General features: G+C 42.7%; 1 long non-coding RNA gene and 1 pseudogene across 1 annotated transcript; both read right to left on the bottom strand.

Annotated features, from left to right (window-relative positions):
* Positions 1-2,651: 2,651 nt before the first annotated feature.
* LOC137878508 (LHFPL tetraspan subfamily member 6 protein-like) lies at positions 2,652-7,228 on the bottom strand (annotated as a pseudogene).
* Positions 7,229-8,257: 1,029 nt separating this feature from the next.
* LOC137878450 (uncharacterized) lies at positions 8,258-11,705 on the bottom strand. The gene is made up of 4 exons (XR_011103620.1): positions 11,639-11,705; positions 10,076-10,213; positions 9,021-9,178; positions 8,258-8,672 (listed from the first exon to the last, which is right to left on the bottom strand). It is a non-coding gene; the product is annotated as an uncharacterized lncRNA (long non-coding RNA).
* Positions 11,706-17,748: the final 6,043 nt, after the last annotated feature.

Raw genomic sequence — 17,748 nt, 5'->3', positions numbered from 1 at the left:
GTTATTGTTCATTTGTCACAGATATGAAGAACAACTTCTGGTTCTGCCATGCAAAAATGAAGACTGCTGAAGCATATGATTCACATATTATAAGGCTATATTTTCATTTGCACTTCATTTAAATTATATTTACACTTTATTTAATTTGAAACTTATTATTTTGAATGTATATATTTTATTACCACATTATTTATTTATCAAATTTCCATTTTTTTTCTCAGTTTTTTTGAGTCCCTCCTTTTTTTTCTGTAGTAAAACCTAATTATTAGTTATTTTTGTGTTAATAAGCCTGACTTGAGCCTTTAAATTTGTTGTTCTATTACCTTGATTTGTTCCATGAATTGTCATGGCAAGATGCCTGTTGGGCATCTTGTTGTATGCAGGTTTACATACACATGATAAATAAATGTGATGATCACATTGTATCATGTCATTTACTGTATTTGACAAGGTTTTTGCTTGTTAAACTATAAGTGAATTTGATTTAGTTATTGAATACAAATCAAACCAAGAGTGAGGTCAATTAGTTAAACCAATAATTGTTAATATTTGAATGGGCCCCAGGCCACTTTGTACTTGAAAAGTTGGGCCCCGAGGTGAAAAAGGTTAAGAACCCCTGATCTAGGTAACTTTGCCTGGGTAAAAAAAGTGGATCACGCTGTGTGCATGCTTCAAATACATTTTGAAGTATGTACACGGCATGATCCAGTTTTTTTTCTTCCCAGGTAAAGGCTTTGATGACGGTATGATTGTTTGTGTAACCAAATAAAAGCTGATGTATGAAGAGTCAACATGCCTGTTGGAGAATGTTGTCCTCCTGTTGCCCATAATTGTTTCAAATTCAAGTCCTCAGTCAAGATACCTTTGATGATATACATTTTTTTTTTTCTTCAATTATTTTAAATACATTAGGGTAATTACAGAGGCCTAGATACAAAAATCAGCCATACTTGTCAATTCAATTAAACAGGGAAGTCACAAACCTTTCACATTAAGGGATATATGTTTATAGTGCACCTGCACTCACTTGCTGCTACACTATAAATCTTTTTTAAAAAGGACTTGCTATCAAAATAAAACTTAGGCTTGTGGATAATGAACTCAAAAGGTCATGTTTGACATGAGGTACACCAAGTTAAATTGCACATTTTACGTAAAGTTCGAATTACAGAGGACCATAGGGACACAAATACATTTTACCCTTACTGCAATTGCTGCAATTCTAAATAATCACCAGTAGAGGTCGACAAACGTTAACAATTGTTTTGTTTGTTTTTTTACCAGCTTTTCATAACATGCTGAAAGTGCCCTCAGAAACGACCAGGCACATTTTGTCCAAAAAAGAGCAGATTATATGTAGATATATCAAAGTAATTTGATTTTATAAACACTCTGAATCCTTTAAAATCATGTCATGTGTTTTATGTTCTCTTGCTTTTCACACAGTTGTTTTGATTAGACCTCTGCTCAGGTTAAAAATGAGCAGAGCTACGGTGTAAAATAATATGCCTCCATGTACTAATAAGAATGATCAAAGTGTAATTCGTCCTATACCTTAACAGATGCACTAGAGCTGTTGCTGCGCCAGCTCTACAGCTGTTCATAGAACTGTTCACTGTTAAAGACTTCACCCCTTCTCAACAGTGAAGTCTAAGGGATTTAGGTAAGAACTAATACGTCTGTCAGTGTATATTGATTTGTTTCATACATAGTTATTAATAAGGGAAGCAGCTGTGTTGTTATAAGTTAGTGTTAGAAGTCATTTTGAAGCTGCTAGTCCCACTACCACTCCACCCAACACACCTTAAGTTTAAATAGTTTAATAGTTCAATAATAGTAGCTCTCAACTCCAAATATATCTTAATAATGTACTCCCTGTAGGAATGTTCTCAGAATTACATTTGTTGTTGCCATGGAAACAGCAGTCAACAATAGTGAGTTATTTAAACATTTCTGCTGTTGCTGTTTAACACTATTTGTTAACATATGAATAAAGCAATGTTGATTCTTTTTTAATTAATTATCTTTTTTTTCCACTAATAATAATCAAAAATAACCGATTAGAGTATTGATAGTACTAGTATTGATACTAGTACTATGATCAGCGACTACCTGCAGTTATTCAGAGACACTTTGCATCTTAAAAGTGTCGATACGTAGATTCTGTCCAGCTTCATGTATTCAACACCTGAACCAGTGAATCACAATCACAAAGAAAACATGTTGAAGTAGTTTATAACTCTCTGTTAATTCAATTATAATACCAGTAAATAATGTTAATATTAAAAATATCCATAAACCCGTCAGTGATGAAGGTCACATGTTTTTACTGTAGAATAATATCTTTGTTTTTAACCTCAAATACCATTTGGAACTTCTTTTATGAAACTTTGATCATTTTATTCTTCTAGCTGCAGTTTTGTTAAAATCACTTAAACCGATTTCAGTACTTCTTCTTTATAGTCACCATCATGTCATACAATTGTATTAATACGATATATAATTAATTAGAGAGCTAGAAACATAGAACATTGATTTGATTTTGTTGATTGCCTGCCCTCCGGTGTCGATCCACGGGACACCGCGACCTCCAGTTTCCGCCGCAGGGCCAGCATCCTGGTCCCCGGAGCCCCGACTCCGAGAGTCCGAGTCTGGTCCGCCGGAGCACCGGTGTCTGGAGCCCTTCTGCCCTCCGGTGTTGATCCACGGGACATCACCCTACATCATCTCTTACATCAGACAAAAGTGAGATGTTATAATCAATGTATAAAATGCATTGTTACAGACACGCCTCTTTAGTTCAGCTTTTTCTCAAAACATTAACAAGGCTGTCCCTCTACACCGCCAACACAGTAAAAATAATTTAATATCCTTCACATTTCTTGTTGGGGGTCCACACCTCCCATTATCTACATCATGTATCTGCTGTACACAGTAAATACCTTCCATTACTCTGCTGAAGAGTAATGCAGGCGATGCTGCTGCGCTGTGGGATCGAAACCGCTGATCTTTCTACCTTGTGGCTCTACCTCTGACCCAGAGCCGACTTAAACCACCTGGGCTACATCCACACTAAGTTTCCATTTTAAAACGCATGTCTTTTGCTACGTTTATGCCTAGTGTCCACACTGCTCCAGACTTTTAAACCTTCAAAAAGGGTTTGGAAATGCTGGGAAGGACGCACGAAAACACCAAGTAAAGAAATGACTGACAACTCCTAAAAGCAGTAACTTTAGATTTCCCTGAGTAACACTCTAATATCCAACCAGAATTTACATTCTGACAGACAGGAAACCTTCAATACAGAGTTTGTCTCTGTAAGAGAAAGGAGAAAGAGAGAAACTCGACTGCAACAGGTCAGGTTCACAGAGTCCGTTACCATGGTAACAGACCCAGAATTTAAGTTACCTCTCTTTCTGAAACTGAGAGCTCAGAGTTTCCCTCATCTCAGGGTTAACTCTCTCAGTTCTCACTAAACCTGCTTTGTGAAACAGGCGTCCTGTTCCCCACAGCAGTCACATGTGACATCACGTGTGATGTCATACTGCACTTCTGTCTTCTTCTCCAGATGAAAAAACTATAATACTATGTTGGCCTTCAGGTAGGGTTAGTTATCGTCAGGATTGTATTACTACTAGGAGCTACTCTTATCAACTCTCTGCTTTTTTTCATGACTCAAAAATTGCTCTTAAAAACATATATACAATTTAAAGCAAACCATTAAGACATTTGTGATCTGTAAAATCCAAACTTGATAGCCCCAATATCGCCTCATAATTCCAACCAGAGCTGTGGCTCTGCACACCAGCAGTCGGATGAGAATCACCCACTAGGGGAGAGAACACAAACACAGAAACATAAACTCACCTCCAACAAACTGAATGCTGCCGGCGACGCAACCGATTGTACATGAGATGAGGTCAGAGATGCAGCAGCTCATGAGAGCAGTGAGGGCCACCAGCAGGAGGAGGCCGCAGCCCACGCCCATCACCACCGTGCAGATCCTCCACTCCAGGCTGGGGATGCCGAGGAAGGAGGCGTGGCGGCCACACTGCTCCATCATCACCAACGCCTGCCTCTCCTCGTCCCTCACCGGGTAGGAGCAGCGGCGGAACGTGCCAAAGGACACCGGCTTGTCCATCGGTGTCCCCGGCAGCCAGTAGGGCATGAAGAAGCCAACGCAGGAGGCGGCAGCAGGGCCCAGATGACACCCGTACATGTGAGACTAGACGCCATGGTAAACAAGCCTGCGAGCGGTTCACACAGTCACTGAACTAACAGCAGTTGTATGAGCAGTCAGTGTGGTAGGGAAGCCCCACGGTGAGCATTTAACACCAGCAGCCTTCACCTTCTCAGTGACTCCCGGTCCCTGTGAGGAGGAAGAGACAGAGAAGACAAAACAAAAAGTCATCTGTGGGAACAAGTTGTTGGCTTTTGGAATAATCTCATTCTTTAGACTAAACAAAACTGGGCATCGTTTAATAAGAGGCACAGTTATTCAATATCTTCAATACGATTCGGAAACACAATTCATCAATTATCAAACTCAGGCTGATGCATTATCAACTCAAGTATGATAAGATGAACAGTTATTCTCTTTTTCCTATATAATCACAGAGGAATGCAAGAGAACAAAATAAAACATTCTAGTTAGTTCACAGAATTCCGCAGAATTATGAAATTTCTGTGAGGCTAACAATAAAATCATTGTTTCAATGCCATGTAGTTTTGCCTTCAACAAACACAGATATACTAGTTGAATAAACATAGAATTCTTGCTTCAGTGAGATAGAAATCTTCCTAGATAACTTAATGAAAATGCATGTTGCTGTAAATGTATTAAAGAAATTCTCAAGAAATACATTAATAAATATAATAAAAGAGCACACAGCTCAAAGTTAGCTCAAACCGTGTTGATTTCTCCTTGGTAAAAAGGTTTTGAACACGAGTTAAAAGTACTCAATGAGGTCAGTCTGGCCTTCAGTAAACAATGGATTGGCACTGGATTCAAATTGGATATGTCCCTGAAAAAAAAATAAATAAATAAATAAATAAAAAAAAAATAAAAAAAAAAATAAAAAATAATAAAAAAAAAAAATATATATATATATATATATATATATATATATATATATATATATATACACACACACAGTTAGGTCCATAAATATTTGGACATTGACACAATTTTCATCATTTTGGCTCTGTACACCACCACAATGGATTTGAAATGAAACAATCAAGATGTGCGTTAAGTGCAGACTTTCAGCTTTAATTTGAGCGTATTTACATCCAAATCAGGTGAACGGTGTAGGAATTACAACACATTTTATATGTGGCCCCTCCTTTTTAAGGGACCAATAGTAATTGGACAAACTAACATAATCATCAATGTAATTGTCACTTTTAATACTTGGTTGCAAATCCTTTGCAGTCAATGACAGCCTGAAGTCTGGAACCCATAGACATCACCAGACGCTGGATTTCATCCCTGGTGATGCTCTGCCAGGCCTCTACTGCAACTGTCTTCAGTTCCTGCTTGTTCTTGGGGCATTTTCCCTTCAGTTTTGTCTTCAGCAAGTGAAATGCATGCTCAATTGGATTCAGGTCAGGTGATTGACTTGGCCATTGCAGAACATTCCACTTCTTTGCCTTAAAAAGCTCTTTGGTTGCTTTCGCAGTATGCTTCGGGTCATTGTCCATCTGCACTGTAAAGCGCCGTCCAATGAGTTCTGAAGCATTTGGCTGAATATGAGCAGATAATATTGCCCGAAACACTTCAGAATTCATCCTACTTCTTTTGTCAGCAGTCACATCATCAATAAATACAAGGGAACCAGTTCCATTGGCAGCCATACATGCCCACACCATAACACTACCTCCACCATGCTTCACTGATGAGGTGGTATGCTTTGGATCATGAGCAGTTCCTTCCCTTCTCCATACTCTTCTCTTCCCATCATTCTGGTACAAGTTGATCTTTGTCTCATCTGTCCATAGCATGTTGTTCCAGAACTGTACAGGCTCTTTTAGATGTTTTTTGGCAAACTCTAATCTGGTCTTCCTGTTTTTGAGGCTCACCAATGGTTTACATCTTGTGGTGAACCCTCTGTATTTACTCTGGTGAAGTCTTCTCTTGATTGTTGACTTTGACACAGATACCCCTACCTCCGGGAGAGTGTTCTTGATCCAGCCAACTGTTGTGAAGGGGTTTTTCTTCACCAGGGAAATAATTCTTCTGTCATCCACCACAGTTGTTTTCCGTGGTCTTCCAGGTCTTTTGGTGTTGCTGAGCTCACCAGTGCGTTCTTTCTTTTTAAGAATGTACCAAACAGTTGATTTGGCCACACCTAATGTTTTTGCTATCTCTTTGATAGGTTTGTTTCGATTTTTCAGCCTAATGATGGCTTGCTTCACTGATAGCGACAGCTCTTTGGACTTCATATTGAGAGTTGACAGCAACAGATTCCAAACACAAATACCACACTTGAAATTAACTGTAGACCTTTTATCTCCTTGCTCCTGCTCCTTGTCAATGAAATAACGAGGGAATAACACACACCTGGCCATGGAACAGCTGAGCAGCCAATTGTCCAATTACTTTTGGTCCCTTAAAAAGGAAGGGCCACATATAAAATGTGTTGTAATTCCTACACCGTTCACCTGATTTGGATGTAAATACCCTCAAATTAAAGCTGAAAGTCTGCACTTAAAGCACATCTTGATTGTTTCATTCAAAATCCATTGTGGTGGTGTACAGAGCCAAAATGATGAAAATTGTGTCAATGTCCAAATATTTATGGACCTAACTGTATATATATATAAAACTTATACCTGGGTACCGACAATGAACATGAATAGTTAAAACACTGGATATGTCCCTATTGTGAACTGGCAACTGATATTTTTACAAATTTGGTGAATCTGAGGCGAAGGTGACTTAAATGGTTAAACATGAGAACGAACAGCTATGCACTCAAACAGGAAAAAAGCAAAGCTTTAGGTCTGGATCCCCATCACATTTAGAGTTAAAGCTTTGTTTTCAGAGACCGTATGTGCTGCGAGCATCAAGAGCCAAGCTCGAAAAAGATAGTCTGAATCACTTCGAAGGTTTACCTCATCTCCTTTGGATAATCAATGTTCATGGCATACAGTAGACCAAAGAGGTACGCAGAGGCAGTAGAGAGGTCTGGTAGGTCATGAAGCACGATGGTCCCTTCCAACACAACCGCTACATCTTGTACATTTGGTGATATGGCAGCATCATCATCTTCACCTCTGAGTTCTCTTTCTTCATGGTCAGTGTCCGGAGGAAAAGCAACACATGGATGATTGAGTGCTCAGGGAAATTAAAGACAAAATACATTTCTATTCATTCTAACTTTAGTACCATTCTACTGACTCTTGCCATTCGGCTTGTGGACGTTTTAAAAAGAAATGTTAAAATTGTGACTCAACAGCACAGTTGCTATCATCCACCATACAGTATAGCATATTATCATGGATCCCGAATAAAACACTCATAATAAGTTGATCGTGAATATCCTCATGAGTGATCTGAAAAAGCTGTCTAGCTTGGCATCATGGTGGAGCAGTGAAAAATAGAGCCTGATTTTAAAAGAAATACACAAATTATCGCATCAGAAATAACAGACTCAGTAATTTTTCTTATTTATGCAGGGGTGTCTTATGATGTATGATTACCTTATTTAAGATTGTTTGTTTTTCACCAAAAAGGACGTCCACTTAAAAAATGTGTCTTATCTGTGATGGAATAAAAATATTCGTTCCTTAACAAAAAGTAAGATTATGTTATTATCGTGAATATTTTGGCCAGAATAATCATGACATGAATTTTTCATATTGTCCCATGCCTGCCCACTAACCATGTTGTGACTATTTTTTTAAGGAAGTACTCACTCATTCTTTAAACATCACTGGGATCAAAATAAAATCTTCCACAAAGTATTATGTATAAAATGATTAGCATTTAGCTTAAGAGTTATATTTCTGAGCATATTCTAAATGTTATAGTAGTTTTGGGACGTTTTTTGCTCCCGTCACATTTTACTCTATGGCCTCGTTTTTTACTGCACAATCATGGCTAGAAGTTGAGAGAACTCAAACATGTCTTGTGTGCAGTAGAACAAAGTCATAATGCTATAAAAGAAAAATAACGCGAGCTGATTTTTATGATAATGAATTTATATAGAAAACAATAGAATCTATATATCCAACATTTGTCAAGTGTTTCCAATCTTGGGAATTTGGGAAAAACAATTAGGAAAATGGAGGCTCCACATTCTGTATTGAACTATTTACATTTTTACAACCTTGTCCTCTCCTCAAATGCACTGTGTTCAGCAGCCTGCAATTCAGTCGAAATTTCACGGTATTTTTGTCACATGACTGTTGGTCTCAGTGAAATCAATCATGGCTTCTAAGTTGTGCTGAGGAACGCAGAATTTAATGGTTTTTACAGGATCTGGTTAAAGCAAAGGGATTTTTCGTGGCGAGATTTTAAATGAGAGATGTATAATACAATGTTTTTGATGAATTACCACAATTGTGGTAACCAAACACTCCAGGAAGAACTTTGTTGGGTCGTCCCGGACAAAAATGGGCAGGTCTCTCAGTGCTGCTGTCTTTCACTGAGACACAATGTCCGATGTCTAAGGAGTATTCAGAGGAAAAAACAAAAGCACAACAATTAGTATAGTGCCTTAGTGAAGTTACACAAAATCTGACATTATTTATAGTAATGAGGAGGATAAAGCTCAGGTCAGACCCAAGTATCATGCTTAAGAATGAAAAAAAAAAAAACTCCAATCCTGCGGGCAATTTTACTTTCTACTTTTACAAAATATAAATACTATTTTCAACTGGGAAGAAAGGCTTTGGTGGACAAGGCTCATTAGACTGCTGCTTAAAATAGCAAGTGCTCAAAATTTTGAGGTCAAAGTGAAAACCGACCAACAGGTTAACTTACGCATGCCCTTAGCTTCAGGCGCTGAACTCACCTGTTCATCAAGCTTTTCCAGGAGGTCTTCCATCTTCTGACCAAAGCTCCCTTCCTCGTCCGGTAAAGTCTCAGCAGGCGAGGCACATATTTTTCAAGGGATGCACTTAAAGTCCCCAGGAGGTCTTTGCTGGTGAGCCGATGGAATTCTTCAGATATCTTAACAGAATAACAAAACAATGAAATACCATGTGTACATAAAATTACTGGGTAGCAGTCTTGTTCAAAGTATGCACCATTTTAAAGGGATATTTCAGATTGTTTGAAGTGTGTTTGTATGAGGTTCTTCTCCATAGTCAGTGTACTGCTGTGGATGTATTTTAGACACCTAAAGAAAATGTTAATCAGTTCAAGTGTACGCTATGTTAAGAATATTTCCGGCTCTCTATCCTGCTGTCAGACAGACCTTACTGTAGGGGAAATTAAGCCTTTATCAATGTTCTACTCAAAGCTATTAGACAAATACAGTAATTTATCTCACGGAACACAGGAGTTGCTGGCCTACCACTGCCTTGATCAGTTAGTTTACTGTGACTTCATAGTTCATTTGGATTAACCAGAGTCACAACAGTCCCCCAAATCTACTAATAACCACTAATAATGACTTCTTTAGATGTCTAAAATAAGTTTTGCTGCTGCCCTGTCCACAGCATTACATTGCATTTCTGTCTATACACTGAACTAGCATATATTTGCATACAGAAAATTGTTTGCAAATATATATCATTTAGTTCCAGCAAGAAAGTTTCATAATGTATTGGCATTTGTAAACATGAATCTTAAGGATCGACAATTCAATACAAATTAGACCATGACATTCATTGTTTTCAGTTTGACAGCAGTTTGTGTTACAAATTTGGGGATTGATGGTGTACTGGGGTGCAGTGTGTTGAGGGGCCTGTAGTTGAGTGATAGGACAGTGTATAGTAGAGTTTGCCACTATATCTGTCCACCACTAACAGCAGATCCTGTATTTATTCAGTTAGAGTCAATGTAGTATAATTACTCCACACACCACAATAAGCACTATAAGACAATAAATGAAGACAGCCTTACCTCCTCAATGGAAAAAAGTGCAGGCCACCTCTCCTGGACTTCTGATACCATAGGCTGCCCCTCTACTACCTCTCTCCGTCTGAGGGAAAAGGTCAGCTCCATCTTGTGCCGGATCAATGTGATGTTCTTCTTTTTCTTCTTCATTTCGTCGAACCATGAAACAAAAGAGACACATATAGGACATATTCAGTTTTTCAATAAGCATTTAAGCTGCAGACCATGTAATTTGCAAATATATAATAACTACCATGATACAGCTTTATCTCATCAATATGAGACATACATGTATCCCACTGAAGCCATAACTACCCCATCCATGAGACTGAATAGATAATGGCCAGGTTGAATCTGTCATACAGGGGGAAGAGGACGTGCAAAATAGCCAACTGAGAACGTAACAGTAAAACATATGCCTGCTAGAAAGGATGGCACTGCAGTATTGAGTGACAGTGATTTATAATTGTCTTAATGAACACGAAACAAACACAACTAACGGTTCTATGACATTTTATATCATATCAAATCATTTTGAGAGACAAAAAAAAAGGTAAGAACATTGTGTTGATAGAGAAAACCTGCCACAAGTTGTTCTATTTACATGCTTGGGGATTATAAAAAGAAAGGTAATTCCTTTATAGATGAGATAGATAGATGAGATTTGACAGCCAAATCACATTGTTTAGGATATTAAACCTGTGATTCTTAACTTGTATGTTTACAGAGCTTGTACAAAAGGTAATGTAGTCCATGAATAAGAGATATGAGATTACAGATAATTACAATTCATCCTCTATAGCGGAGGTTGGTTTATGGCTTTTTGCCCCGGTTACACCTACAGTCTATGGGCGTATATATGAGCTACACTCGTTGTCTTTTTGATTCCTCACAGTTAATTATATTTGTACATACTCTGGTGTTTCAGAGAATAACGCACAGCACAGCACATACAGTAAAAACGCCTCCGTTCTTACTCGAAGCTCACACGCGGCGCTACGGCGGCAAGCGCGAGAATCAACAAAGCTTTACCAGTTCACACGCGCCAACAGTTACAACCCTCCTTTGAACAGACGTTGATTCAACATGTTACTAACGTTACCTCCGCTGCCACCCAAACGGAATGATATTACCCATCTCATGTCCCCATGTTATACACAAAACATACATAAAGTTACATATATTACCTCTGTAAAGAGGCTGTCTGTGTAAAATGTTATAACTGGCTTGTACGTGAGCGTAACCGCCATACTGGGCCGTGTTTAGCCGGGTAAACAGGATTCCACAGCACTGGGAAAGACTGGCCTTTGATAATCAAATACAATTCAAGTGTCCACTATAGCGCTGGCGCATTGCCTAAGCAGTAAAAGCTGCATGTAACCGTAAACATCACGGTTATACCGGTTAAGCGGGGCTGACACAGCATTCTAACGTTACACAGTTAATAACGTAGCTAACAAAGCTACATGTGGTAGCTAGCTAGTTGAACTCATTGAATTAATCTGTAGGTTGAAATAGGTCAGTGCACATTACCGATAACATTGGTTGTCTAGTAAAAAACACACTTACCTAACTTGGGAAACTTCAGGTCGACAAATAGTTCGATAATGTCCAACTTCGGTCTACAAGATGTCCAACCACCACGCTCCGCACAGCTTTCAGCCCCGACTCAGACGCGTAATTACCCCGTACATGACAGCAACACGCATGCGCAACGGTCGTTCCGCGGTTTTCATCAAGAAAAATAAGGCTCCACTCAGAAATGCTTGTTAACCCGTTTTGAAATTACTTATTAGGGCAACGATATGGAGGAGTTTACTGTTCAGGCACGTTTTTGTTAGTTGAATATGGCAAAGCTTTGTTTCTGAGTCAGGTTCATTTGAAAACATGTATGAGATCAACGATTGCTAGTTGGCTTTTTTACACTGTATGAATAATAATATCAACCAGTACATCCCAACAGGTAGCCTATTAAAACCTGTTCTGCACGACTCCCCGAATTCGGGGGCTTGAGGGCTCAGACGAGTAGCATATACCGTCGAAAAAATGCATTTATCCAGAGCATGTTATATACCAGATTAAAAAAAAGTCTGGGTAATACTATAATGTAAGCCGTTTTTACAAACTCCAAACACAATTCTACACAACTAATATAATCAACTAAAAGATTTACCACAATATCACGTATTTTTCGGTTATCAATTGAAGACACCAGAGATAGTACCGTTATCAATGAGACGCTCAGTTACAATATAGCTTCCCACCACTTGGTGGCGGTAATGCGTCAGTTAGTTGTTTAACAAGCTCAAATAAGCAGAAGAAGACATTCAGCTGGCCGCTAGCCTGTAGCGAAAGCTATGGAGAAGTATTTAAAATAGACAAGTTAACGTGTTATTATCGAATTAACGCATTAATTAAGTAACGCCGACAATTATTTTATCTCGCATTAACGCAGTTTTTTTATTTTTAATAAGCGGACATTTTTAACACAAGAACCGGGCAGCGAGCGGTGAACAGCTGTTTTTGTGTGTGTGTGTGTGTGTGTGTGTGTGTGTGTGTGTGTGTGTGTGTGTGTGTGTGTGTGTGTGTGTGTTTGTGTGGCGTCTCTTCCTGCCGCCCCCCCGTTACAGGATCAAACCTGACAATATCAAAATACATATTGTCGTGTTTTTAAATAAGCATATAAGCACGTGAGAACAAACTACTCTTAACTCTTTATTAGCATAACTTCACATGCACGTTACTGCCCCGGTACAGACTCCCTCCACGTTCCATGCTTCACCTACATTCCCCTGGGTCCTAAGTCCCTCCCTGTACAGCTTCTTATCACCCTCGATGTACCAACGTACATTTATAAGAAATACCACACATAGTACAAGGTACTCAGTGTTGCATATGTGTCTGACCAAAAAAAGCAAAAGAGAAATGATTCATTTAAATTATTTTCTTTTAGATGTTTTAAAGTTGTTTTGCTTGGAATATGTATAATAAGCATATCATTTAGTTATCCTACTGAGAATTTAACAAACATAACAAACATGACAGATAGGTTTGCAGTTTTCAAAGTGTATATTTCAAATTGCATCTATTACACACATGGAAATAAAGTTGTGAACACCGGCTGAATAACCGATTTCAGTACTTCTTCTTTATAGTCACCATCATGAAATACAATTGTATTGATACGATATATAATTAATTAGAGAGCTAGAAACATAGACCATTGATTTGATTTTTTATTTGATTTTGTTGATTGAAAGGACACAGGTGCTCAGGCGGAGCGGACTCGGACTCTCGGAGTTGGAGATATGTCGATCTGGCTGACCTCCGGTGTCGATTCACGGGACTTCACGCCGTCGATCTGCCTGCCCTCCGGTGTCGATTCACGGGACTTCACGCCGTCGATCTGCCTGCCCTCCGGTGTCGATTCACGGGACATCACGCCGTCGATCTGCCTTCCCTCCGGTGTCGATTCACGGGACATCACGCCGTCGATCTGCCTGCCCTCCGGTGTCGATTCACGGGACATCACGCCGTCGATCTGCCTGCCCTCCGGTGTCGATTCACGGGACTTCACGCCGTCGATCTGCCTGCCCTCCGGTGTCGATTCACGGGACATCACGCCGTCGATCTGCTTGTCCTCCGGTGTCGATTCACGGGACATCACGCCGTCGATCTGCCTGCCCTCAGGTGTCGATCCACGGAACTTCACGCCGTCGATCTGTCCCATGGATCGACACCGGAGGGCAGAAGGGCTTCGGACACAGGTGCTCAGAAGGACGGCCGGACTGCCGAACTTGCTCCCGACAAAGGTGCTCAGGCGGATCGAACTCTCGGAGTCGGGGCTCCGGGGAACAGGATGCTGGCCCGGCGGCGGAAACTGAAGGTTGCTGCAGCTCGACGGCGTGGTGTCCCGTGGATCGACACCGGAGGGCAGGCAGCGACCTCCAGTTCCCGCCGCTGGGCCAGCATCCTGTTCCCCATCCTGTTCCCCGGAGCCCCGACTCCGAGAGTCCGAGTCTGGTCCGCCTGAGCACCTGTGTCCGGAGCAAGTTTGGCAGTCCGCCGGAGCACCGGTGTCTGGAGCCCTTCTGCCCTCCGGTGTCGATCTGCCTGCCCTCCGGTGTCGATCCACGGGACATCACGCCGTCGATCTGCCTGCCCTCCGGTGTCGATCCACGGGACATCGCGCCGTCGATCTGCCTGCCCTCCGGTGTTGATCCACGTGACACCACGCGTTCGAGCCGCAGCGACCTCCAGTTCCCGCCGCTGGGCCAGCATCCTGTTCCCTGGAGCCCCAACTCCGAAAGTCCGAGTCTGGTCCGCCTGAGCACCTGTGTCCAGAGCAGGTTCGGCAGTCCGCCGGACAGGATGCTGGTGATGTCACGTGGATCGACACCGGAGGGCAGAAGGGCTCTGGACACAGGCGCTCAGAAGGACGACTTGCATCTGGCAGTCCTGCGGCCGCGACGTCGGTGGTGGCGATGGTCTGGCGGTGGAGGCGATGGTCTATCTGTCTCCAATCTCTCTCTCTCTTGAGTCTTTAAAAAGACTGTTGTTGTCTGTTAAAGACGTGTCTTGCGGCGGCCGGTCACTCCGAGCCCGGAGTGGACAGCGGCGGCGGCCGCGGTGGTGGCGATGGTCTGGCTTGTGTCTGGCAGTCCTACGGCGGCCGCGGCCGGTCGCTCCGAGCCCGGAGTCGACGGCAGCGGCGGCCGCGGTGGCTGTCTTGCGGCTGGCAGTCCTGCGGCGACGGCGGCCGGTTGCTCCGAGCCCGGAGTCAACGGCGGCGGCGGCGGCAATGTTCTGGCTTGTGTCTGGCAGTCCTGCAGCGGTGGCGGCCGGTCGCTCCGAGCCCGGAGTCGACGGCAGCGGCGACCGCGGCGGCTGTCTTGCGGCTGGCAGTTCTGCGGCGACGGCGGCCGGTTGCTCCGAGCCCGGAGTCAACGGCGGCGGCGGCAATGTTCTGGTTTGTGTCTGGCAGTCCTGCAGCGGTGGCGGCCGGTCGCTCCGAGCCCGGAGTCGATGGCAGCGGCGGCCGCGGTGGCTGTCTTGCGGCTGGCAGTCCTACGGCGACGGCGGCCGGTTGATCCGAGCCCGGAGTCAACGGCTGCGGCTGCGGCAATGTTCTGGCTTGTGTCTGGCAGTCCTGCAGCGGTGGCAGCCGGTCGCTCCGAGCCCGGAGTCGACGGCAGCGGCGACCGTGGCAGCTGTCTTGCGGCTGGCAGTCCTGCGGCGACGGCGGCCGGTTGCTCCGAGCCCGGAGTCAACGGCGGCGGCGGCAATGTTCTGGCTTGTGTCTGGCAGTCCTGCAGCGGTGGCGGCCGGTCGCTCCGAGCCCGGAGTCGACGGCAGCGGCGACCGCGGCGGCTGTCTTGCGGCTGGCAGTTCTGCGGCGACGGCGGCCGGTTGCTCCGAGCCCGGAGTCAACGGCGGCGGCGGCGGCGGCGGCAATGTTCTGGCTTGTGTCTGGCAGTCCTGCAGCGGTGGCGGCCGGTCGCTCCGAGCCCGGAGTAGACGGCAGCGCCTGCCGCGGCGGCTGTCTTGCGGCTGAAGGTAGGGGATGGAGTAGGGAGGTCGGGGTGGAGGTCGGTGGAGAGGTGAAGCGGAGAGGAAGGTGTTGTTATTGAGCCCCGTCCACATTTCTGTCACGTCTTTTTCGTGACAGAAAGCTGAAGCACCCTGTAGCTTGCTTCTTTTCCTTCTCCTCCACTGTCTTTGGATTTCCCGACCTTCTGGAGAAGAACCATCTCTTCTTCTTTTTGTTCTCCTCCTCTGCTGGTTGACAGAGGTCTAGCAGGTCTTTATTGACCTCTGTCAGCTCCTGGATGTCAGCCTCCTGGCTCCGATGTATCTCGGCCAACAGGAGGCTCTTAGCCATCTCCGTGCTCAGTTTTTCAGTGAGTTCTTGGTTGGCCGATTCCAACTCGGCCACGATGGCTCTCCAGGTGTTGTCTCTTCGGTCCAGGACCTTATTGCTCTGGATGTCATAGTTCATTTTCCAGGCCTTAAGGTTCTGAGCGAAGTCGTCTTGCACAGTAACGAGTAGATGTTCAGACTCGTTAAGCTGCCGCTTGAGTTTGACGATCCTGCCGTCAGCGACCGTCAGACTCCGGTGTAGACGGGTAGCTTTAAGTACACCGTCATGCAAACGCCGAGAGAAATCCCACTTTGCAGAGTCGGACTTCTGGTGAACTGCTTCCAGGTCTCCGATCTGCTGCTTTAGGCGGTGGATCTCCTTGTTTGCTTTACCGAGGTCCATCTCAAGACGGTTAGTCTTCAGAGGTCGAGCGTCCTGCGGTGGTGAGGTGGGAGTCGGTATCAGAATGCAGGTGTCCTTGCTAGTGACCCTGATATCCATGGTAATATCCATTGCACCAACAGAAGTGTCTTTAAAAAGACTGATGGTTTCTCTTTAATTTGTCTCTCTTGAGTCTTTAAAAAGACTGTTGGTTTCTCTTCAGTCTTTAAAAAGACAGTAAATCCTCTCTGGTAAATGCTTTCTGCAAAATCCTCTCCGTTAAATCCTCTGTTGAATGCTTTCTGTTAAATCCTCTCCGTTAAATCCTCTCTGTTAAATCCTCTCCGTTAAATCCTCTCTGTTAAATCCTCTCAGTTAAATCCTCTCTGTTGAATGCTTTCTGTTAAATCCTCTCCGTTAAATCCTCTCTGTTAAATCCTCTGTTGAATGCTTTCTGTTAAATCCTCTCCGTTGAATGCTTTCTGTTAAATCCTCTCTGCTAGCTGCTTTCTGCTAAATGCTCTCTGGTGGCTGGCTAGCTGTGAAGAAATGTCTCCTTGTTTGAAGCCAAACAATCCATCTCCATGGATACATATCATTTCTGTGTAGGAGTGTTTTGGTTTGTTTGTTTGTTTATGAATTGGTTAACACTGAGGACACCTGTGGCTATATGTATGAGTCGGCAGCTACAGGATCTCATAGACAATGTTGAAGCACTTTAACATTTGGATCTGCATGAAACTCATCAGTATGAAACATAAAGTGCGTTTGATAAAAACTAAATCCACCAGCTTTTTTTAAGCAAGTACTGAGCCTTTTTTTTTTATAAAGAATGAAACTATACATTTGTGTTTTTAAAGACATTTATTTTACTAGACGCTGACAGATGAAGGTGTCGATAAGTAGAATACAAATGATCCCTTCACATCACAGGACATGTTATAAGGTCTGCATGTTTTTATGAATCTGTTTTCACAATAAAACCCTCACAAGTAAGAGAGGAAGCAGCAGCAGTTTATCACAACAAGAAACAAACAAGCAGAACATCAATGTGTTTGTGGAACAGCCGTTACACACACACACACACACACACACACACACACACACACACTATATATATTACTATATTATGACCGTTATGCACTAAATTACTAATACAAAGTCCCTGCATGTGTAAACATGTCAACAAACCTGTCAGTAACAGATCCAAGCATGTTTAAGTAAAATGCATATAGTACAGTAAAGAGTATAAATGTGAAACAAGACTTTATAAACATGTATTCATTCATTCAGGTTCAGAGTGCTTATGATAAATATTATTAGTGATACAAATAGCCTTGTTACATTTTGAACTCTACAAATCCTGAATAGGAGCAGAGAATGTCGGCTCTATCTAAGAACTACGGTTGTGAAGATGGTGAAACCTTTAAAAAGATAG

Source organism: Cebidichthys violaceus, unplaced genomic scaffold (assembly GCF_023349555.1).
Source record: "Cebidichthys violaceus isolate CVI_PGR_0920_01 unplaced genomic scaffold, fCebVio1.0.p SCAF_1, whole genome shotgun sequence".
Lineage (NCBI taxonomy): Eukaryota > Metazoa > Chordata > Actinopteri > Perciformes > Stichaeidae > Cebidichthys > Cebidichthys violaceus.
Note: the sequence above shows the minus strand (reverse complement) of the source record. Positions and strands in the feature narration are given on the sequence as shown.